At 44.0% G+C, this 25348-nt stretch overlaps 1 long non-coding RNA gene across 2 annotated transcripts in view; it reads right to left on the bottom strand.

The window, feature by feature from the left end:
- Nucleotides 1-25328, bottom strand: part of LOC125133066 (uncharacterized) — a 351736-nt gene extending 326408 nt beyond the window's left edge. The window contains exons 1-2 of one of the 2 annotated variants that reach the window (XR_007136403.1): nucleotides 25153-25328; nucleotides 15655-15815 (exon numbers count right to left, since the gene is read on the bottom strand). This is a non-coding gene — a long non-coding RNA (uncharacterized LOC125133066). The remainder of the gene's footprint in view (nucleotides 1-15654; nucleotides 15816-25152) is intronic. The other variant, XR_007136402.1, reaches the window with a different exon arrangement.
- Between the last annotated feature and the right edge of the window lie 20 nt (nucleotides 25329-25348).

Here is a 25348-nt window from a genome sequence, read left to right as displayed (position 1 = left end):
AGGAACTGTATCTCACAAAGGAAGACTAAGCCCAAGAAAGCTGATCTATTTAAAGGTGCTGCTGGGAATGGGGAAGTCTCTGGAGAATTAGGAAAGTCAGAGAGTCTCCAGGACAGGACCACAGGCATCTCACCAGCTTCCCTTGTACACATGTGGACACACTGGCTCTGCTTCTCTGGAGATGCCTAACACACCACGGCTTTGCCCTTCGGCCCATTAACATATAATGTATAAATGTTTCCCCTCTGAATTCATAAATATAGACATAGTTACAGATACACACAGAGCTATATAGATTGGGGGCTATTATAAGGAATTGGCTCAAACAGCTATGAAGGCTGACAAGTTCCAAGATCTGCAGTCAGCAAGCTGGAGACCCAAGAGAGCTGATGCTGTAGATCCAGTCCAAAGGCTGGCAGCCTCGAGAAACAGGAAAAGTGTTTCAGTTTGAGTCCGGAGGCAGGAAATAATTGATGTCTCATCTTTTATTGTGTGTCTTTTGTCTTTTTTAGGGTCATACCCGTGGCATATGGAGGTTCCCAGGCTAGGGGTCAAATCAGCACTGTAGCTGCCGGCCTACACCACAGTCACAGCAACATGGGATCTGAGCCGCGTCTGCGATGTACACCACAGCTCATGGCAACGCCGGGTCCCTAACCCACTGAGCAAGGCCAGGGATCGAACCCGCAACCTTATGGATGCTAATCGGGTTTGTTAACCGCTAAGCCACAATGGGAACTCCACGTCGTCTCATCTTGAAAGGAGTCAGGGAGGAGGAAAATCTCCCCTCCTGAGGAAGGGACCAATCTTTTGTTCTATTCAGGCCTTCAACTGATTGGATGAGGCCCACCCACATTAGGGAGGACATTCTGCTTTCCTATCTATTTAAATGTTAAACCCACCCAAAAACACCCTCAGAGAAACATCCAAAATAACGTTTGCCAAGACATCTAAGCATCCTGTGGCGTGGTCAAGGTGACACATAAAATTAACTTCGAAAATGGGCTTATTCATGCAGAAAAATACCATGCAGCCATTTTTTTTTAAGGAAACAAATGTAGATATTCTGGCATAGGAGGATATCCATGATGTGGCACTAATTTTCTTAAAAAAGCCAAGTGCAGAAGAGCAGGTATACGATGGTCCCACACACGTGACCGAGCAAGAAGGTACTCTATATCAAACTGCATCTACGAAGGCATCTTTTTAGAAGGTTTGTATAAATAGAGAAAAGGTTCTGGAAAGATTCACAGCAAACACAGTGGTTTCCTCCCCACCCCAACCTGTCCCTCCCCAAGAAGTGGGGGGGGAGTAGGTACAGTTTAAGGGAGACATTTGCCTTGCTGTGTGTTTTATACCAGTCACTGAAACACACTAAGTGCTTGCTAAATGCTCAGGACCATGCTAGTGGGTTTCACGCACAATATCAAATACTGTGCAAACATCCTGTACATATGCCCCCTTGGGTTTACAGGAGCTGGAGCTGGGGCCTAGGGGGGGAGTTGACACGACTCGAATGCCGTAGCGCCACAGTCCAACCGCAGGTCTGTCTGACCCAAGGCTGAGTTCTGCCCATAACAGACCTTCTCCACGAAGAGATAACTTTCACATTAAGAAATACATACACATATACACATATGTATAACGTTAAAATATATACATACAGTGTGTGTATATATGTACATATATAAAATAGAATACTTTCAATGTATCCATATTACTCCTACATTTTCTTTAAAGAGTAGACGTTAATACTTATTTCAGAAGAGTAGAAATGGATAAGAACATCAAGAAGAGAAAAGAGAAATTCAATAAGAAAAAAAAAATTGTTTACTGTTTTATTTTGTGTTTCCCCCCAAAGAAGAGCCTGAGACAAGGACTCAGGTGCATGTCCCTGCTTGGGAGGTAATCCAGATGAAACAGGAAAAGCCAAGAAAAGGAAGTCCATGGGGTCACAGCTGTAGACAACAGGTTTGATCCTGCCAGGATCTGAGAAGCAGGCAGACTGCCTCTCAGAACTGCCCACCTCCCGGAGGAGAGGCTGGGTCATTTTCCACCGGCTTCTGAGCCCCTTAATGGAGGGCTATCCTCAGGGGTATTAATTCCCAGCAGGAAGAGAAAGCTGGAAGTGGGATTCTGCCATTTGAGGTGTGTCTTACCTGAGGCTGAAACAGAGGAAGGCAGGGGATGTGACACGACAGGGGACACCAAAGGGGATCTTTAGATCTTTTTTTTTTCTTTTTTTTTTTTAAGGGCCGTACCCGTGGAATATGGAGATTCTCAGGCTAGAGGTCAAATCAGAGCTACAGCTGCCGGCCTACACCACAGCCACAGCAATGCAGGATCTGAGCCGCATCTGCGACCTACACCACAGCTCACGGCAATGCCGGATCCTTAACCCACTGAGAAAGGCCAGGGATTGAACCCACAACCTCATGGTTCCTAGTCAGATTCATTTCCACTGTGGCATGACGAGAACTCCTAGATGATCTTTTTTTTTTTTTTTTTTAGCAGTATTCTTTCTAAGAAAAAATATGGAGAATAGCATAGACTATTCATTTCAGCCAACCCTGAGCAGTAATCCACTGATGTACAGTTTTGAATGGACATGGTGAGGGGAGATGGAGTGTCCAGCCAGCAGAAAAAGGCACAGGGGAAAGGCAATCCCCAAAAGAGAATGTGGCTCCCTTACCAAAGGCCTTTCAGGCACTTGTGATGAACCCCACGAGCTCCCCTGCTCTGAAGTGATGCTCAGATGAAGGAATAAACAGCAGGGAGACTTTAACATCAAATTGCATCTGAACTTTCAACTACATTCCTCCTGACAGCTGCTCTGGCTAAGGATCCTGGCAAGTGCATTCAGATTTTTATTCATGTGCAGACAGGAGAGGAGGTGAGGAAACAATTCTGAGATGAAGAACTCCAAATTATGAGAAGAATGCCAACTGTCAATAATCAAAATAATTCTTCTCTGCATAATTAACACCACGTCGGCACAGCTGCTGACGAAGAAACAATAAACACCAAGTAAAAATGAAAATTTCTCTCTCTCTCTTTTTTTTTTTTTTATGCTACCTTACAAGGAAAATCTGTACTGGAGCAAGGCTTTGTGAAATAGCTCCTGAAGCATGCAATCAACATTTTCTTGAAATTACAGCTGGCATCTTGCATCCAGCAAACTTCTTTCTTTCCTTGTTGTTATTTATTTATACCTTGGAGAAATGGTTTAACACTCAATTGCTAGGGCCTTTCGCTTGGCAACTGACGGTGTGCTCCCCGATGGCACAGCTCACACTGGAATATTGAAGTTATACATTTACAGGCATGTCTGTGCTGTAGGTGACAAGGATCATGTGACACTTGGTTGGCGCTAAAGAGAACCTAGGCAGGACTCCGCCTCACTATGCGTTTCATGCTATGGCATCAACTGTTTTGTGGAAGGGGACAGTCTCAGCTTTCTCGATTGAACATGAGGGAATCCAGAGTCATTAGGGTGTAAAGTGTTGGCTCTGGACCCAGACACTTTGAATTAGACTCCACCATTTCCTATCGTGTGACCTTGAGAACATCAGTGGAGCCCTCGAAGCTCTCATCTGCAGAATGGGAATAAGACAGGGAATAAGAACACTCCCTCAGATGTTTGCGGTCGAAGTCCAATAATTCACGTGACAGGCCCTACGCAACACGTGGCCCATACTGAGGGTGTGGTCAGTGTTTGCTGTTTGACGTGCTCTGGAGTTGAGGGAGATTTCAGCCCTCTGTCTTGAATTTCCTTTCAGAAAATGGGAATGGCCTACACTCCCTTTGTCCTGGAAGGATTTCTAATGTCCCCCTAGTTGTTACATACTTTGCGTCTTCATTTGGTCACGAATGGCCCAAGCAGCTGTTAGAATCTGGGTCCTCTGGGGCTTCTGGGGAGGGACACAGAGGTTAGGAGTGCCCCAGGGAAAGGCACCAGCTGGGTGATTTATGCCCTCTTTTTAGGAACACTTCTCCCCCCACCCCATCGCCCTGACACGTGATGTAGGCGACTACAGAATTGTGTGGGGCTGACAGTTGGAGACGATGGAGAAATACTCCCTGGGGAAGAGGGTCTCCAACGCTAGAGTGGCCTCTCTGGCACTTAGCTCAGAGCACCAACAAAAATTAATATTACTATTTACTAATGATCACGCATACATGTATTAGTATATGCTAGGAAATGATAACATCATATTACCTAGCCCTCACTAAACTCAAGGCCTCAAACATATCACAAAGTAATGAGATGAGAGAGGTGGATGAGGGTAAGCAAGTTCACGGACTGATGCTTAAGCATCAAGTTCTCTATTCTTAGGCTAGCACTTCAGCCTCTCACTCACAGCCTATTTGTTCTCAGAGTACGCGTTATTCTAACAGCCTTAATTATCTGGCTTCCAGTTCCAGAACGAATTAGAGGCAGCTGAATTGATGGCAGCAGAGAACTGTTACAAACAGACATACCGTCATCCCTAAGATGCACAAGACGCTCTATCCGCACCCGCCAGCCCTCTGGTTCTCACGGGCTTACACCTCCATTCCCTTCAACCTTCCTCGTATAATATGATTTCAGTTCCCTTTGTCACCTTAGCGCGCTCCTTTAAACCTACTCCATTTTTTAATATCCCTTTAAATCAAAATTATACGCAATGTTGCATGTGTGGCTCGACCAAAAATTATTGGAGCCCAGGTTTTATGAAGAGGTCACAAACTCAACCACTTCCAGAGACAGTGAGGGCTAGTAAATGAGCAAAGAAATCAAATATAAGACACTAAGAAATGGTGTTTCTTACGGTGAGTAAACAAAGAGGAAATGCCCAAAGGCATCACTGCATCCCTTACAAGAATATCCAATAGTCGGATTTGGGTAAGCCAACCGGGACGTGGCATTAGGGCCCAAAAAGACGGAAGGAAAGAACGAATTCTTCGAGTCTGGGGGAGAAGTGTCTTCAACACTCCTTCTGGACATAAATGAGGAAGTGTGAGCCGCCACCTTGCCCTGGACGCCCTCTTACATCTCGGGAGGGAAGCACCGCCCCGAGAAGTCAGGACCGGACGACGGAAAGGAAACTCCCGACCCAGGTGACATCGCCAACTGCTGGGCCGACCAATCCTCGGCTGCACTCTCACCCCTGACTTAAATCAGACGATAATGTTCTCACTGTTTCAGATAGTTTGCATTGGGAATTTTCATCCTAAACAGCATCCTAGAAAATACAGAACTCAAGGAAGGGGTTTTTTTATTATTATGTAGTTGATTTACAATATTCTGTCAATTTCTGCTGTACAGCAAAGTGACCCACAGAACTCAAGTTGTAGTATTTAAGCATTGTGATAACCAAATAGGACTTTGCTGGTAGTGGGACAAAACCTTGGAACGCATGAAAGGTGAGAGGTGCTCTAAGTGTAAAACATAGAATTAGAAAGACTAAGTACTAAAAACATACCAAACATCTCACCAATATAGTTTTTATGTTGATTATACCTTGAAAAAATACGGGGGGGGGGATTGATCTTGGTCAAATAAAGTCAAGCCATAAAGTTAATTTTATTTGCATCTTTTTACCTTTTTTTTTTTTTTGGTCTTTTTTAGGGCCACACTCGCAGCGTATGGAGGTTCCCAGGCTAGGGGTCTAATCAGAGCTGTAGCCACTGGCCACAGGCACAGCCACAGCAATGCCAGATCTGAACTGCATCTGGAACCTATACCACAGCTCATGGCAACACCGGATCCCACCGAGGAAGGTCAGGGTTTGAACCTGCAATCTCACGGTTCCTAGTTGGATTCGCTTCCACTGTGCCACGATGGGAACTCCTGTTTTTGTCTTTTTTGTAATGTGGCAACTAGAAAATGTGACGTTACATGTGTACCTAACATTGTATGTCTACTGCACAGCAATGGTCTAGTTACTGCCCGCCTTCCGAGCAGCCAGCAGAGAGGAGGTCACATGAAACCAGTTCCCCGTACTTCACTTACTGTCAACAAACATCCCCACACTCTTCTCACCCCTTCTTGCGCTAAGTCATTTTTCCCACTTCTGTTTTCTGTACAGGTGTTTTCTCAGCCTAAATGAAGAACTTATACCGACCCTAATTCTAGCTTATCCTAAGTCCACTGCAATAGCCCAGCGGTTCACCAGAGGTGGTGGACACGTGTGGGGGCAATCGGGGCTGTCACTTGCTGGGCAGGGGCTTGCACGTCTTACAGAGGAGAAGACAACTATTTCACTTACCCCACGCCATTTCCACAGAGGAAAAACTGCTTATACCCATGTACACAGAATCAAATTCCACTTCAGGCATACAGTTATTTTTTGGCCTGGAGTTAATGCTAATTTTCCAGGAAAGCAACTACTGCGTAAATCAAAGAAGAGAGATGCTTTGTTTTGTTCTGAAGCTCAGAAGTTATTCACCTTTTTAGAAAATCGTATCATTGGTAACAGTGTCACCATGGGTATGTGAGTCACAGCACAGTTCAGATGCTTTGAGCTGCATCTGAATGGAAGGCAATTCTATGCCTAAGTGCTAACATACTTATCTCACCCTTCTTTCAAAATGTCCAATAGAGGAGTTCCCGTCGTGGCGCAGTGGTTGATGAATCTGACTGGGAACCATGTGGTTGCGGGTTCGGTCCCTGCCCTTGCTCAGTGGGTTAACGATCCGGCGTTGCCGTGAGCTGTGGTGTAGGTTGCAGATGCAGCTCGGATCCTGCGTTGCTGTGGCTCTGGCGTAGGCTGGCGGCCACAGCTCCGATTCGACCCCTAGCCTGGGAACCTCCATATGCCGCGGGAGCGGCCCAAGAAATAGCAAAAAGACCAAAAAAAAAAAAATGTCCAATAGAAAGAAAAAGTATCAACACTATTCAGTTGAAGATTGTTTTACATCTATAAAATCCAAACTAACTCACTGCATCGGAGACAAGCATCTGAGTACAGTTCGTTCTGACGGAACACAATATATGCATTCCTAACGAGTCACCTCACTGCACAAAATCACATGATAAAAAAAAACACAGGACTGGGAGTTTCTGCTGTGGTTCAGCAGTAACGAATTCGACCAGTATTCACGAGGATGTGGGTTTGATCCCTGGCCTCGCTCAGTAGGTTAAGGATCTGGCGTTGCTGTGAGCTGTGGTGTAGGTCACAGACGCAGCTTGGATCCTGCAATGCTGTGGCTGTGGCCGGTAGCTGCAGCTCCAGTTTGACCCCTGGCCTGGGAATTTCCATATGCCGTGGGTGAGGCCCTAGAAAGCAAAACAAAAACAAAACAAAACACAACAAAAAAGGGCCTGTGGGGAAAATGGAGTGAGGACCACAAGACTCAAAACTTTGAAAACAAACTTGTGGCTCCCAAAGGGGACAGGTCAGGGGAGGGATGGACTGGGGTTTGGGACACATGCACACCGTGGAATATGACAGGATTGGCCAATGGGGACCTGCTGTATAGCACAGGGAACTCTACCCAATATTCTGTGATAACCTACATGGGCAAAGAATCTGAAGAGGAATGGATGTGTGTACACGTATAGCTGGATCTGCCTGGAGTACAACAGAAATTACCACGACACTGTAAATCGCGTATACTTCGATAAAACTTTAAAAACCGAAAAAAAAAAGAAAAAAAAAAAACCTTCAACATCGACGCATGTTAAAAAGAACCTAATAAAAACGGTGGCATAGTTTTACACATGGGAAATGTTACACAGGCCAAGGGATACACAAGTCTTACAAGAGAAGGGCCGCGTCACCTTGGAAAAGACCTGAGGTTTGCTGCACAAGGCTGGGCAGCAGAAGGGCTGCAGCTTGTGTTACTGTGACGTGGAGGCAGGAGGCTTGTGCGGATGGGGAGGCAAGCTGTGCCAGATTTGGGTCCACGTGGCTTCTACCTCAAGGTGACCTGAGGGGGCTGGCTGATGTCTCAATTGCGTGCACACTGGCGTTTTGCATAACCTATGGGCAGAAGTCACTTGCGTGAGGTATTCTGTGTTCACCTGTGTTTCTCGTGGACAAAACCACACATGAGTAAACACGAACACTCAAAGACAGCAGCCACACTGGCACGAATTCATATTCTCAAAACAAGGAAGATGGAAGAACCAATCGTTCTACAATATATCTCCTACGGTCCTTTTGTTCTAAAACGACTTTTCTTTTTCTATTACATTCATGGCACTATACTGATGTCTGGGAATCACATACGTAGGTCACTTATGTTATCTATGATACTCCTTTCACCATAAAGGAAGTGGCGTTACCTTTTTCTTTTTAGGGCCACACGCATGGGATATGGAAATTCCCAGGCTAGGGGCCGAATTGGAGCTGCAGCTGCAAGCCTATGCCACAGCCATAGCAACATGGGATCCGAGCCACACCTGCGACCCGTACCACAGGGAGCCAGGCCAGGGACAGAACCCATGCCCTCATGGATACGGGTTGGGTTTGTTACCGCTGGGCCACGACGGGAATTCTGGCATTACATTTATATAATACTTCCTATAGAGAGGGCACCAGGCCTGAGAAGATCGGGAACCTTGGTTCTAACCTCCTGGATGGTTGTTAAAGACCTGTTGTTCTATGCATTTGATATTCCTCCTAGAGGGTATCGTCCATAGATTTGGTAAGTGTGGCTCCCGTTGTCCCATTCAAATTACTGGAACACTTCTTCCCCAGACAGGACTAAAGCAAGAGCTCAGGGCCTGCTGCTAAAAATCACCTGCACTCCCACCAACAAGCACCCTAGAGTTCCCTGGGTCCCCAAGCCATCTAGCCTTCCGCGTCTGGCCATATTGCTCAGAGGCTGGTGAAAGAATCCCTGTCCTGGTACCAGGCCAGCCCACACTGCCCGCCACATTCACAGAAGCCTGCAGCCTGAGATCCTCACCAAGGAGAGAAGCGGGCATCCCTGAACCTCTCTGGAAATGCTGGTGCCTGGCGACACTCCCCCCACCCTCCCCCAGGAAATGGCACCTCGAACAGAAACCAGTGCTCTGTGCTCTGATCAGAACAGGATACAACAACAGATGACTATACCACCTCTTTGGGGTTGTGTTTTTAGGAATGCAGATGTCTCCACAAGAAAAGGAAAGGGATTCCTGGACTGGCAGAGCGAGAGTTGGGAAATCCAATCATAAAATGGGTAGGGCTTTGAAATGCCTGTTTCCAGGTCCTACTCCAGATGTGGGGTGCGATCCTGGAAGTTGTATTAAGAATGGTTTTTACAGGAGTTTCCAGTGTGGAGCAGCCATGCTTCGAAGCAAACATCTCAATGATCATCTGTCCATTCAAGTAAATAAACAGCGAATGCCAGTACGTGCGAGCACTGTGCCAGAGGCTGGGTTTCAGAGCCATGGTTTTCCACCTTCTAAGAGAATCATAGGATGATACAAAGTAATGACTGTCAAAGAAGAAGCAAATGTGATGAAAAAAAAAGCAGTTTCTTACATTTTCTTAACCTCTTTCTATTATCTGCACCCTAAAATCAAGCATTTTTAGATATATTTTTCATCTCCCCCATGATGAAATTTTATATGGTGTATTTTTTTATGGACGGTATTACGTGTTTTACACACAAAAAGAATAATAATCAGGAGAATGGGAATAACACACACACATTACTGTGTATGAAATAGAAAACTAACAAGGACCTACCGTAGAGCACGGGGAAACCTACTCAAGAGCCTATAATAACCTATATGGGAAGAAAGAAGGCGTACACGTCTAGGTCCAACTGATTCACTTTGTGGTACACCCGGAACTACAACAGGAAGTCAACTATATGCTAAGATTTTTTAATAAATACATAAAGTACTAAAAGAGGAAAAAAGAAGAAGAATTTGCGTCCCCCAAGAACCAACTTCTGCCCCCTTGGGGACACTACTGGCCTCAGTGCGAATGCATGTGATCGAGGTACACAGAAAGGATGGTGGGAGTGCAGAGGGGGCGACTCGCTGCCCGGACCGTCGGGGAGGGCAGAGGAAGAAGTGACATTTGAACCAGGTTTTGTAGGATGAGTGAGATGTGCCGTCTGGGAACAGGCGAGGGAAGTGGTGCCAGAAGGCACGGCTTCCAGTCATGTTGGCTAAGTATTTGCAGAGCACTGTGTGCTCTGAGATCTATACATCCGCAGACAGACTGGGGAGTTCAAAAATACAAATTTTCGTACAAGTTTCGATACAAACTGACTCTTAGGAGGCATCGAATGCGGCAACCCTTTTGGGGGTGAGGGGTCCACGGGAAGCAGAAACTGGGAAGGATGTTGAGTTAGTAAAGGTAGATATTTGGTTCCTTTCATTTCAGCCGACGTCTCAGATGGAAAGACTCCTGAGTAATAAATAATAGAGCACACTTTGGGCATATTTCATTCACCACACTCCCAGACACACTTCGACTACCATTCAAAGCGAGTCGCGAAAGCTCTGATTAATATACAACACAGAGCTCTCTCTATACACTCTCAAGGGTAAAAATACTGCTGAAAAGCCAGTTCTTTTAAAAGCTGAGCATCTAACACCACCTTGTGAATGATAATAAACGGCAGGCTAAGCCGGAAGGTGGACCGGCCCCTGTCTGGGTCGGCAAGTGTGACACGCCCAGAAGTATGCACCCAGTCTTTGGCCGAGAGGACAGGACCACCTTCGGGGAGGTAGGGTTTCCCACGAGACTCTTGGGGTTTCCCAACTCCAGCTTGGTCACAAAGAGCACCCCAATTCTCAGGGGTTGTTATCCCTGTCTTCTTTTTTTCCCTTCATATTTCTCATTCAAGCTTCACTAGGAACGTGTATCATTTGCCATTAAATTATGCGGGCGTTACTTCCCCTAAGGTCAGAGGAGCTGAGGCCTTTCCAGCATCCTCAGGTCCCTTCCTGGCTTCACGGAGCTGGTCATCCAGCAAGTGAGACGAGCAATGAGGACAAAATCACAGGACTAACGTCAAATGTGATCAGGACGAGGAAGAATTAAATCATACTTGGTAAGTGCCACAAACATAACTTAAACACACAACTGCGTGTTCAAATCGGGATGCTTCAGGCTGTGCGGGACACCATGGCAGAGATGAATTTATATTATGGGTGAAGAAAAGGGCAGAGAGAGCCATCCTCATGAGTGGAATATGACGATGGTTGCCCTCTCTGGTTATCACCATCAGAACGCCAGCCATGTGAATGGGCACTGCCCAGCACTAGATTGATGTCTTCACGGTCATCGTGGGTCCAAAGAGAATGAGGCAAGGATGTCACAGCACTGCTGGGAGAAGATGAAGCAATGATGCAAATGTCCGCGGAAAGAGGATCACTAACCCTATGATAGACTCCCCTGCGGGATTTAAAAGAATGGGCTGGGGCTCTGCATACGCATAGGAGACTCTATTGCCAGGTTAAAAAAAGTGAACTGGAGCATTCTACAGTCACACGTAGAAGATGCTTCCACTTGTGCGACATCTACAGAGAGGCATACACGTACTCTCGCACGCGCACAAAATACCGCTGGAAGAACACGCTCAACACGATGACAGCGGCTACCTCGGGAGGGGACGCCTGGGTGTTCGAAGACAGGAGTGGTAAAGGGACACGCTGTTCGTGACATTTATTTCACTATTATTGGACACCTGTCACATGTTGTTAGATGAAAATGATCTCAAACGTCACACGCGGAGAAAAGAAGTTTAAACAACAAGAGACACCATTCCTTCTGGAACCTGCCCTCCATCCCAAGGCTGTTTCAGAAACCAGGTTAAGTGGAATTAGATGGGTGGAGAGCTGGGGTCAGCTGCTACTGGGAGGAAGTTGAGCAGTAAAGGAAGGGGGGCAAAGGCTTGCGGGAGCAGCAGACAAAGCCTCCTGGGCTGCTGATCACAGAGTGGGCGGAGGAGCCTCTGGTGGGAACGCAATGCAGGTGCCATATGGACATTGCGCTGGACAAAACCGATTCACAGAATGAAAAAAAAAAATCCCCTTTCAAATCTTTTCTTATCCCTCAGATATAATAAAAGAGGAGGCCTCAGTTGGTATAAGTCTGTCTCTGTGACCTCCAGACACTCTGCTGGAGTTAAAATTTGATAACGGTGTTTTGACTTAACTATCTTTCTTTTCACTTATATCCTTCTTCGAGCAAATCACTCTGGCTTCCCACTTGTGTTTGTGACACAAAGCTTCCTTCTAAAACAAATGCACTTAATTTTAGTTTTTAAAAACAAACTCCTTTCAGTGAAAATATTAAGTAACCCAAGAGCTACAGGGAGATGTCAAAAATTGTGCCTGTGATGCATGAACGGCTGTAGTTGAGGAAGCAGTGACTTGAAAGAAAAATTATCCTCAGCCTAGAGTAGAGAAGTCGCCCAGTTGTGTGGTTGTGATTATTGTTGATTTTTAACTTTTCATCCCACTGAACGAGCACAGAATAAAAATGAGGGAGGTTTTTCAGGAAGCTGCAGTTTTGTTCTCACAGCCAATGGTATTTAACAAGAGTATCATTAGTTTCCCAGAGCCGATTCTTTGCATGACTAAGAACACTTAGAACCAAAAGTGCAGGCACAAACTCTGAAGGCCTAATTAAAAGTATGATTCTTGCCCCAGCGCGTAACACTAGCCCTTCTGTTAGCATCCCATGAGAGACGAAACACCTCCACTGAAATCACATTTTCCTGCTCTCTCCCTCTCCAGGTCCACCACTTTTTCATTAGCTAATCCCAATTAGAACACTTTTTTACTAAAGCCATAAATCTCTGCCGCTCCCTATCAGCATAAATTATTCAGTAAATAACCATAGTCTGTGTCCGTCCAGAAAAATAAAACCCTTTCTTTCCCCCAGTCCATGGGGCTCAGAGCTGCTAGGTCAACACACAGGGCTTCCGGTCTGGGGGTTTTTCCCCCGTCCCTTGTATCACTCATCTTAAAAGAAACACTTCTCTTAGGAAGAAAATCACCACCTATGACCTTCTCTAAAATTAGCCACACTCAGGTCAAGCTTTCTCTTCCTACTTGTGGGCAATTTAAGGGAGTGGGAGAGGCTTGATCACTGTATTAAAATCTACCTCTACCACCTCCTGGCTCAGTGACCTGGGACACTCATACTGGCTCAGTGATGAAACAGACCTCATAAGAGTCTGCTCAAAATAAATGAAGAACCTTAACAGGCAAGGTTGAGCACAGAGCCTGGCACAGAGTTCGTGCTCATTAACCTCAGCTGTCCATACCGCGTGACTACAAGTGGTGATCTTGGCTGGTGTTCCTTTTGCGGTCGGCAACTGCTTTATCCAACATTTCATACGGTAAACTAATTAAGAGAAACATACCTTATCCTGTGATTGATTTTCAAGCTCATTTATTACTCATTTCTCTATGGTTTAGTTTAATTAAATTGAGCAGCATATCAAATATTGATTTTAATAAAATCTTGATTAAGATTCGAGCAATTATCAAACACGATTTTTCATACCATTCCTGCATTTCAATGGAACCAACGGGAAAACTAATTTGCTTTTAAAATAAAGAAGTGATTTATATATATATGTATATATACACACACACACACATATATATATACACCTCAGGCCATTTTCAGAAATAAAGAAAAAAAACGGCCTCCCAGTCTTTTCATTAGCACAGATAAGCAGCAGCGTCTGACGAGGGTTATAAAAAGCTTAAGCCAAGTAGTCATCTCATCGCCAATCAGGAGGGAAAAGGAAAAAACAGAATAGAATCAATTCCTTTGATAAACATTAATTTAGCATCTACTAAGTACAAGGCACTGTCCAGCACTTTCCAACCCAAGTTGGGGTCAGGAAGAACAAATCCTAGAGCCAGCTTTAACAAAATTCAGCCAGGCATAAAAGTCCATAGTTTTACTAAATAATAACCAGAGAAGTACACAAATTCCAACACTTGAAATTATTCTGCTGTGGAATTTATGTGTAGAGGCTCATGCTTAGAGGACTACGATGTGAATGGGATGGCCTAAATTATCAATAGGTTCGTATTAGCAATTAACCAGGACCATAAGACACTGAAGAAGTTCCATTTTGGTTTGAGGGTTCAGCGCTTTAAAATTTTCTAGCCTAAAGCTATCGCAGCAGCACCACCTAGAGGATTCTGAGAAGCACCACAGGGTCATTTCCCTGGCCTGGGCCATTCATTCTCCCTATTTAGGCAGGAAGAAAAGAAGCTACTGTACTCCTGCTCTCCAGTCACTTAAATCAATTCTATCCACACACTTTGGCACTTTCTTAAACCTTGAGATCTCAACAGAAGAGCCAAAATAAACTGAATATCCTCAAAATTACAACACATTTGGGCAGAGGACCCCAATCTTCGCCGTGCCCCGGGAAGTGGGATTTTCCATGCGTCCTGGGACATCACGACAGGAGCCACAGGTGTGTGTCCCCTCCCCCAGGAACATACCCCTCCTCAGTCTCTCTGGACCCCAGACAGGTGAGCACCTAAGCAGACTGGATATGTGGCAACATGTGAGCCTTATCCCAACACTGATTTAGAGGAGTTGAGAAGAAATTGACTTTCTATTACTAAAACGGCTCACACCAGTAGATGCACTTACTAATTCCTTTCTGCTGGCCAAAGCTACATCAGGGTTCTGGGGTGGGGCTGAAAGGGAAATGACAAAACATTTCCCATTCTTGCTAGTTCTCCTCCTCCATTTTTATTTATTTATCTTGTCATTTTTCTCAATCAGGAAACTGCCATGGAGGCAGATGGAAAGGAGTAAATTTTAGCAAATAAAGTAAGTCGGCTCTTCATAAGAACTAGCGCTCTCTTTGTGTTATTTGGTTTCAGAATTTCAGCCCACTCTCGTGACTGCAACCTCCAAGGGGAACTGCAAAAATGCAGTTTCAGTATGTTGGGGCCAGTGACCTGCCGGTGGAGTGCGGTCTCACTGCCACAGGAGGGCGCTGTCTGCCTCCGTGAGGACAGGGAGCCACAACTCACCAGGCAAGGCATTAAAGGCAGTACCCTGAGTTAACCTGCACCTCCTGGCCTGCATATATGAAGCCAGGGTTCCTACCTAAACACACCAGAGAGGGGTAGGGGGCCGTGGCTCATTCATGGCAGTTTCCCAGATTTCAGGTAAAGCAGTTTTTTCAAAGTACTACTGGGTTTTGCCTAGAGCACTCCCCCCGCCCCATGCACCAAAGCCTTAAAGTCACGCCCAAGTGCAGTGACTTTAGTTCCTTGAAACATCTTTGTTCTGTCGCCCATGCTTTTCCTTCCATCCTAGCTCCAAACCTATCACCTAACAAGTGTCTGATTCTCCTTTACAACGTGGCATAGATACTCCTAATTCCAGGAACCCTCCCAAGGCTTCTGGACACCAGGCCATGCTGACCTCTTACGAGCCCCGACTTGCCACCCCTCTCCCTCAAGGAACCCCACTGTACAGGGATGTAATTACGTTTATTAAGCATATCCCCACTAGATGGGAGGTGCAGGGGGTATTCCTGTCTTATCCACAGTTGTGGTCCCTGCATTCCCATGTAGCTCAACCAGTCCATCAATTCTTCTGAAGGAATGACTGCCCTGTGTAAGCATGACTCATGCAGGGAAGGACCGAGGTCCCCCACATTGCCTCCATCCCTTTGCCTTCCAAATAGGTCCCTCCATCCCCACCAACCTGCTTTGTCTCTTACCTCGGTCTCCGAATCCCTGCAGGGGTCAGGAGAAAGGCCCAAGATTCTACAAGTGACGCTGCTTCTTGCTGGCCAACGTTTACAGCAATTCCACTTGGTCAACTCCTGCATCTCCACAATCCTTCTAGGATCCACCGAACCCATCTCAATTCCAGAGTCGGCTGCAAGAGAAGAGGTCCGCCAAAATGGTTACAGGAGGGCTCTTTCTGGAATGTCTGGTGTGCTGTAAGGAAGCAGCCGTCAACTGGGAGGAGCAGGACGACCCTCCCTTTCCCAGCAGATAGCACATCTCCAGGGTGCGGCACACGTGAGGGCATGAGAGGAAGGCAAGGACGAGATCTTTGCCTCCGGCTGGACTACTCATTGTGTGTCTGGATGAACTGTGATATCTTGGAACGAGGCAACCTGAAGAGTACAGAGCAGGCCTGCGGACAGACTCAGAGCCCTCCCGGGAAGTTCCGGACTGGTATGAAATGAGATTTACCACTCTGGACTCTTATTCTGTCAATTGGCTTCTTTGCCTCAGAGACTCTATCTGCACGCCTGCCAAGCTCAAGGGGTTGTTGTGAGGGCAAGTGAGACAGGGCCTGTGAAAGTGCTTGGAAAACTGTGCCCCGCTAGCCCAAAAATGAGGGATGAGGGATTATTGTTAACAGAACAATCTGTTACTGTTAACAGACTTCCCCATCAGCCGACAGCCAATACCCTTAGTTTTTAAAGGTCTGGAGAGACTATGTCACTGTCTACATATCTTCACACAGATTTAATTAGGAAGTAAAACGTACAGCAAAATTAGCCTAACATGTCTTAAATGATAATCAGTAGATTCTGAGAGTAAGAACAGGCAGAGATGATTTAGGGTACAATAAAGGGAAAACAGCATATACCACTGCTGTTTTGTTTTCATATTTAGAATTGTATGGATGGAAATACGCATGCAGAGTATGATGAGTAAACATTTTTCCACCAGTTATCTTAGACAAAGATTATCATCTTAATTCACTAAAAAAACATTTTTAATTACTGAAAACTGAAAAACATAGTATGAGAGTTTCCCAAAACAGACAAAAGATAGCAAGTCACAGTTTCAAGAGGCACAACGAATATCTAGCAGGATAAATACAAAAAAAAAAAACCACACGAGGAGTTCCTGTGGTGGCTCAGAGGGTAGTGAACCCAACTAGCATCCATGAAGGCGAGGGTTCCATCCCTGGCCTTTCTCAGTGGGTTAAGGATCCAGCATTGCCATGAACTGTGGTGCAGGTCACAGACACAGCTCGGATCCTGCATTGCTGTGGCTCTGGCGTTAGGCCAGCAGCTACAGTTCCAATTGGACCACTAGCCTGTGAACCTCCATATCCCACGGGTGCAGCCCTAAAAAGACAAAAAAAAGACCAAAAAAAAAATCAAACTTCAATGTAGAAGTGATCCAGTTTCTCCACATCCTTACAGCATTTGGTGTTGTCACTATTTTTTATTTCAGTCATTCCAGTAATGCTAACTCACTGTGGCTTTAATTTGCAATTCCCTGATGGCTAATGATACTTAGTATCTTTTTATGTGCTTAGTTGCTATCTGTATCTTTTTAGTGGAATGCCTTTCGCCCATTTACGAACTGGACCATTTGGTTTTTTTATCATTAAGCTTTAAGAGTTCTTTGATAATTTTAGATACTAGTCCTTCAGCAGATACAGGATGTGCAAATATTTGCCCCCAGTCTGTACTTGTCTTTCATTCTCTCAGGAGTGTCTTCACAGAGCAAAGTTTGTAACTTGGATACAGGCTAATTTATCCATTTTTCCTTTTATGGATTGTGCTTTTGGTGCTAAGAATTCTGTGTCTATCCCTGGAGTATAAAGATTTTCTCTTATGTTGCTCTAAAAGTTTGATAGTTTTATATTACATTTAAATCTGTGATTCATTTTGAGTTTATATATAAGGGTGTGAGCCTTATATCAAGGATTTGTTGGTTTTCTTTGGTTGCTTGTTTTTTTGGTTTTTTGTTTTTTAGGTGTTCAATTTCTCCAGCACCATTTAATGAAAAAGCTATGTCCCTTTTGTCAAAAATCACTTGGGTATACTTGTGTGGGATTATTTCAAGATTCTCTATTCTGTTGCACTGGTCTATATGTTTATCCTTGCACTGATACCACACAGTCTCGATAATTATAGCTGTATAATGGATCTTGAAATTGGGTATAGCATTTCCTCCAATTTTTTTTTCTTCTTTTTCAAAATTGTTTTAGCTATTATATTTGGCTTTCAATTTAAACATTAGGAAAATTTTCTCCACACTCACAAAAAAATCTTGCTGGGATTTTGGCAGGAATTGGGCTAATCCTGTACATCCATTTGGAGAGAACAGACATCCATTTATTTGATCTTCTTTCTTTTCTTCAGTCAGCAGTTTGCAGTTTTCAGCATATAGTCCTATGTAGATGCTGTTAATGAAAATTTCATTTCTAGAAACTGTTTTCACATATTTCTTTGCATTCTCTACATATTCAATCATATCATCTCCAAATAGGGACAGTTTTTATTCCTTCACTTCCAATTTGTTTGGCTTTTATTTCCTTTTCTTACATGACTGTACTGGCTAACAGGTCCAGCACTGCGTTAAAAGAACAGGGAAAGAGGACATCCTTTTCTTGTCCACTGTTTTGGGAGAAAAGCATTTGTCTTTCAACATTAAGTACATTATCTACAGCTTTTTTGTAGATGATCTTTATAAAGTCATGGAAGTTCCCTTTTATTCCTAGTTTGCTGAGTGACTTCTAAAAATCATGAATCGGTACTGAATTCGATCAAATTCTTTTTTCGCATCAACTGATTAATAATGTGATTATTTTTTGATTCATCAGTCTGTTAACACAGTGAATTAATTACACTGACCGATTTTTCAAGGGCAAACCAAGCTTGCATCCCTGGGATAAACTCCAGTTGGTAATGGTATACAATTCTTTTTCATTGCTAATTCTTATAGCTAATATCTTGTTACGGGTTTTATATGTACAGTCAAGGAAGATATTGGTCTACAGTTTTCTTTCCTTTTTTAAAAAAAAATTTTTTTTACTGCCTTTGGTTTTGGTATCAGGGTAAGGATAACGTCATAAAATGAATCGGCAAGTTTTCCCTCTTTTATTTTCTGAAAGAGATTGTGCACAAACCACGTTAATTAGTCTTCAAACATTGTGCAGATTTCTCTGGTGAATCTCCAAAGGAGATTTCTTTTGGGGGATTTTCAAATTGTAAATTCGGTTTCTTAAACAGGTACAGGACTGTTCACATCATCTGCTTCATACTGGGTGAGTTTTTGTGGTGGGCAGTTTTAAGGAACTGGTCCACTTCATCTAAGCTGTCAGCTGCACGTATGCAAAGTTAATAGAACTTTTTTATCTCTGCAAAGTATGCGGTGGCGTTCCATGTCTCCTTCTTGATACTGCCTGATACTGTCGCCCATTTTTGTCTTCGTCCATCTTGCTTGTCAATTTTATCGATCTTTTCAAAGAACTCTGATTTTTCTCTATTGTTTTCCTGTTTTAAATTTTACTGATTTCTGCTTTTTATGATTTACACTCTTCTGCTTACTTTGGGTTTATTTTGCTCTTCTTTTTCTAGGTTCTTGACGTGAGAGCTCACATTATTAACTTAAGCTGCTTTGCCCTTTCTAATGTAATACTTCAGTGCTATAAATTTCCCTCTCATCACTGATTTGTGTCACACAGTTCTTATATGTTGTACTTTCATTTTCATTCAGTTCACTGTCCTATTTTTAGTTTCGTTAAGATCTCCTCTGTGACTCACACATTACTTAGAAATGTGTCATGTATTTCCCAAGTGTTTAGAGATTTTACCATTATCTTTCTGTTATTGATTTCTAGCCTGGCACCACTGCCATGGGAGAACACACTGTTTGATTTCAGTTCTTTTACATTTGTTGAGGTTTGTCTTATGGCCCAGGATGTGGTCTATGTTGACATACGCTCTGTGGACTCTTGAGAAGAATATGTATTCTGCTGATGGTGGCTAGAGTGTTCTATAAATGTCAACTAGATCCTGTTGGCTGATGGTGTCAAGTTCTTTACCCCCAGTGATTTTTCTGTGATTCTTCTACCAACTGTTGAAAACAGGGTGTTGAAGTCTTCGACTATCCCTGAAGATATGTCTACTGCTCCTTTAAATTATGTCACTTTCGGCTCTACATAGCTTGCAGCTCTGTTGTTTGGTGTATACCTTGACAGATTTTCAATGTGTTCTTCAGGATGGACCATGTTATCATTACATAACATTCCTGTCTGTACCTGGTGGTTTTCTTTGCTCTAAAGTCTATATACCTTCTATTAATACAACCACTCCTGCTTTCTTTGGATTACTGTTTACATGTTATATCTGTTTCCATCTCTTTTTTACATGCCTATATAATTACATCTGAAGTTAGTTACATGTAGACAGCATTAAGTTAGGCCATGTTTTTTAAACCATTCTGATGATATCTGCCTTTTATTGGTTAGGCAGTTTATATTTAATGGAATTCTTCACATGCTACCACGGAGTTCAGAGTCTCCAAGAGGACTTCACTGAAACTGCTCGGGGAGTTCCCATCATGACTCAGTGGCTGGCGAACCCGACTGGCATCCATGAGGAAGAGGGCTCCATCCCTGGCCTTGCTCAGTGGGGTAAGGATCTGGCATTGCCGTGAGCTGTGGTGGAGGTTGCAGATACAGCTTGGATCCCGTGTTGGTGTGGCTGTGGCCGTGGCCGGAGGCTACAGCTCCAATTGGACCCGTAGCCTGGGAACCTCCATATGCCGTGGGTCTGGCCCTTAAAAAAAAAAAAAAAAAAAAACTGCTCAGGACAACCATTCATCCAGCCCTGTGAAGAGTACCAATTACTTACTCGCCTTCTCCGACAATCCCCTAGTGGTGACTGAGGGGAACTACAGCAAGGCAAGAGTGGACGTCGGCATGCTCCACTTGGCCTTTGCCAGTGCTTGGCTGGAGCCGGAAGGTTATTCTCTAAGAGTTTCTATCTTGTTGGCTGGAATCCTCTGGCTCAGGAGTAGGCTTCTGTTAGGACTTTTTAAAATGTCTTGTGCCTGTCAGCATTCTGGGTTATCAGCTTCTTTAGTTCCTAGTCTAGAATATATGAGGCAAAAAGGAAATCCAGGTAACTTAAATCACGTCATTCCTTGGGTCCTAAGGTGCCTAGGCAATCTTCCTGATTTACTCCACTGTCCAAGTCTTACGTTTGCATATTTAATTTCCAGGATTTTTAGTTATATCCCATGGAGAGGAGTGTGGAAACATACATCTACTCCATCTTTCCAGAAACATAAACTATGGGTCTTTTTTTAAAGAATTCTGACAACCTCTCTTTTAGTTGGTGTGCTTAGATGATATCCATTTAATGTAATCGGTAATATATTGGAATTCAATTCAACAATTATATCATTTAATGGTTGTTCCATTTGTTTTCCATTTCTCTTTGCTCCTTTCTCTTTTAGATTATTTGAACAATTTTTAGTGTTCCATTTTAATGTATCTGTTACGATGTTTTATGGTATCTGTTTATATACTTTTTTATTGGTTGCTCTAAGAATTATACACCTCACTTTTCACAGTCTATTTAGAAACAGTACTTGAACACTTCAAGTAGAATGTGATGTAAGGTTCTGTCCCTTTAGCCTCCCCCACTTTGTGCTGTGGTTATTTTACATATTACATATACACACTGTGAACAATGTTTTGTTTTCAACCATCCAACATATTTTGAAAACTCAAGAGAGAAAAAGTCTATTACAGAGGTCAGCAAGTTTTTCAGTAAAAGTCCAGATAGTAAATATTTTACCCTTTTCAGACCAAAAAAGGCAGGGGTAATGACTGGGAATGGCCATGTGGAAGCTTCTGGAATGCGGACAGTGTTCTACTTCTTGGCCTGGTTGCGTGTCGCACACGAGTTCACTTTGTGGTAACTCAATGACAGTACGTTTTGTTTTATGCACTTGACTTTTGTTAGTAAGTCACCAACTCACTTTTGTTTAGTGCACCAAACTTTTTTGGTCTTATACCAACCAGTGAAAGTCATTTTGAAACTAAATAGATTAGAGAGACTGAATGAATATGTATCAGCAACCTTGGGACGGAATTACCAAGAAAAAAGAAGGGGTACATAAGTGCATGGAATTCACTGTTCCCTTCAGCCCCTTCTTTCTCGAACAAAATTAACAGACTGGGAAATATTTACAGTTCTCCCTCGACTTTGAGATACAGAGAATATCTATTGGATGCAATACACAGAGATGGGAACTGATTCTGGAGCTAGAAGTTTAAAAATGAGAAACGTGAAGAACGGAGATTACAGGTAGATGAATTACATTAGATAAACACTCTAAGTGAATAACTGGAGAAAAGGGACAAGAGAAGAAAGGGAAAGACGCTCTTTAGTGAGAAAGTCAATAATATGAATTCTGGATTTTTCAATTGAGGACATGAAGGAAAAGGACGTTGAAGAGAGGGGAGAGAAGAGAAACGGGAGGGAAGTGAGGAGGAAAAGCCTAGAGAAAGAGAACAATGAAAGGAGAGGGGGGAGAAGAGAAATGGAGGGAAGAAGGAAAGATGCACTAAGGAAAGGAAGTAACACAAGAAAGAAATGTGGTTCAGTGACCCACGGTGGACACCTGATACAAGCCAAGCATTTTACCCACATATCATTTACACCTTGCTGTTCCTATTTTATAAATGGGGGAACAGAAGCTCCAAGAACTTATCTTACTCACAGAAACACACCTGGAAACACCAACCCTAGCTGCATGTAACTCCAAATTCTGTGCTCTAGGACATTACTTAATTCCAACAGAGAGGCTAGCTTCATGGGAAGTAAATGTTTATGTGACATTTGAGTCCTGGAAAGAATTACCCTAGAGGGTGCCTTTGTCCTAATCAAAAGTAGAAGACGGTTGATATTCTGAAACCCTAAATCTCGAATGCCATGGCCCTGGGTCAGCTGTGTGTGATACTCACTGATACCAGGGACATCCCTAGTTCTGCCTCAGTATTAGGGACATTTTCAGAGAAGCTAGGGCACACTTTTTTGAGCAAAACCAGTAGAGTACCGGGAGATGTTCTGGTGAAGTTTACAAATAATACCTTATCTTGTGAGAAACTGGGCACAAAATAATGGCTCAGTGTTTAGGGATTTGCCAACTAGCAGGAATGGCAGCGTTAGATAATATACGGGGTAGTAGAGAAAACCCCAGGAGAAAACTCAAGCTGATGAAGTTACCTTGATTTCTTCAGACTAAGCAGAGAGCAGTAACAAATTATCAAAGAGACAGAGAGACCCCAGAAGAAAATCATCTCACTTTGACAAAATCATACATGAAGCATAGTAGACCTTATCTTTGCATGTAGCACAACTTCGGGGGTCACTTCAGAGTACTTGCCAAAAGCATTCATTAATTCTTTCACTTTAGTTCAAAGTTCCGTGGCACTTACTACAGGTCAAAAGAAATGGTGAGGGGATAGATGGGAGAAGAGAAAAGGGGAAAGAGGGACTCCCACATACTGAGGATGGAGCAGGGACCATGACAGACACTGCCGAGATACTTCATACATACTGCACGGCTCTGGATATTCATTCTTGTTCCAAAAAGGCATAAAAACCCAATCAAGCTACCTCCAAGAAATAATTAAAAGTGAAAATCGATGAGGAGAAAATGACTCATATTCTCTGCATTGATTTCCCGTGCGCAGCAAGTCAAACTTGACTGTTGGCTGGAAGTCAGTTTGGCTACTTGTTATTACGTTTTCAGCAGTTGGCTACTCCTGTCAGTGCCTTTCACGCTGGAGCCTTTCTTTGCTCTAATCACAGCTGTCAGCTATTGAATGAGTTTGACACCCTGACTCCAGAAACAAGGGGAGATTCACATCCCACGCATATGCAGCCGGTTCCTTCATTAAAGCTGATGGACACTAGAGATAATATGGTGCCCTGCCACTGATTTCTATAAGCAAAACAAATGGTGGCACAATTAAGTAGGCATCTCCTGGATCAGAAACACCCAGAGAGCCCAAGAATCACACTTGATACAATTCAGCCAGTACTGCTATAAATGCCTATACTTTTATTACTAAAAAGCAGTACAGGCAATGTGTGTAAAGCTAGTCCTACATACACACACACACCAGACTCCTCCCGCACTATCTTGGCTGCCCATTCCAAACCATCTCAGTTGGAATTCCAATGCCGAGTGACAAAGGACCTGAGTTAGCTATCGTGACTTGGTTTTTTTTGAGAAGTCTCGTTTCTTGAAGACAAAAAAGGGGGGAAATGACAGTGACCAGGATCCCTTCCTCTACCAAAGGGGGGGGGGGGGGGGGGGGGGGGATTGAAGCAGAACTAGAGCTTCTCAAGAGGGTTTCTGTACATAATGTAAAAATCCTAAACTGACAAGACCAAACTGAAACGGATCATCTAGTCCAAACCCTCCAAGTTCAAAACCATTCCTGGGGAATCCCTGACAAGAACCTATAGAAATTCTAGTTGATGTTCCTACCTATTGCTTGTCTTGTTTGTGGTGAGACAACTTACTGGAAATGGAAGCACAAACCAGATCAGTATTACAGGGATCATTATAGCATGGTCCCTATTAAGATGCATCTGCAACTCACCACTTGTATTTAGTACTCAATTTAGTAATCAAAGCCCTCTTCAAACCCTAGGACCACATGAAAACACGACACAAAATTTTCCTTCTGTGCCTCACACATAGTTGTGCTCTTCCTCCCAGGCTACAAAGATACACAATGCCCTTCAAATGAGCAGGTGACTTCTGACCATCCCTAACTGCTCTTTAACTTGTTTCCCCACCAGTTCCTTAAAAACCCAGCGAGCTGCTCTTCTATGGCCCTCGGTAGAACCTCCGACACTACCATTTACAGTTTTACAGCAACTCAGAAACGTGGGCAAATAATTCTGTAAAATCAAAAATAAAGATCCTAATACATTAAACAAAAATACCAGTAAGGAGCAACTCTTCCACTGAGTGAAGGGCAGCTTGGGGGTGCTAGAAGTACAGAGAACATAAGCCGTAAGATGGCGCTTCACCTACTGCTTTGGGGGTGGGGAGATGTAAATTAATGAAAATACATAAGCTACTACTTTTCGATGCTGCGATATAGTTGTGCTTTAATTAAAAACAACTGTCCTTGGGGGCGGGGAACAAACCTATCAGCGCCGCACAAGGCAGCGCGACAGAAGTTCTCCGAGTGTCACAGGCATCTGAGTCTAGTACCAAATGTCACCTCGGAGTCAGACGGACCCACCCCGGCTTATTTGGTCCAGAGCGCGTATCACACTTAGACGGTATTGCTTCGTTTTGTCGCATTCGGCTGTCTCCCGCGCTAGAATGGACCCCAGACCCAGAGGAGAGCCCGGGACGTGATAGGTGGTCAATAAATCGTTCTTGGATGAAGAAGTGGCTGTTACACGAATGCGTACCTCAAGGAATGAATGAATGAGAGGACGAACGAATGACCCGGAGCCCGGCCTAAGCCCCTCGGTACTCCTCGACCCCAGGTGAGCACTCGGGGCCACGCTCCCCAGCCTCTGCCTATGGCGGCCGGGAGGCGCCAGGCCAGCTCGGGGCGGAAGAACCTGCCTGGCGGCTGCCCGACCCGCAAACACGCAGGCGCGG

Source organism: Phacochoerus africanus, chromosome 8 (genome assembly GCF_016906955.1).
Source record: "Phacochoerus africanus isolate WHEZ1 chromosome 8, ROS_Pafr_v1, whole genome shotgun sequence".
NCBI classification, from domain to species: domain Eukaryota; kingdom Metazoa; phylum Chordata; class Mammalia; order Artiodactyla; family Suidae; genus Phacochoerus; species Phacochoerus africanus.
This window is presented reverse-complemented; position numbering and strand designations above follow the sequence as displayed.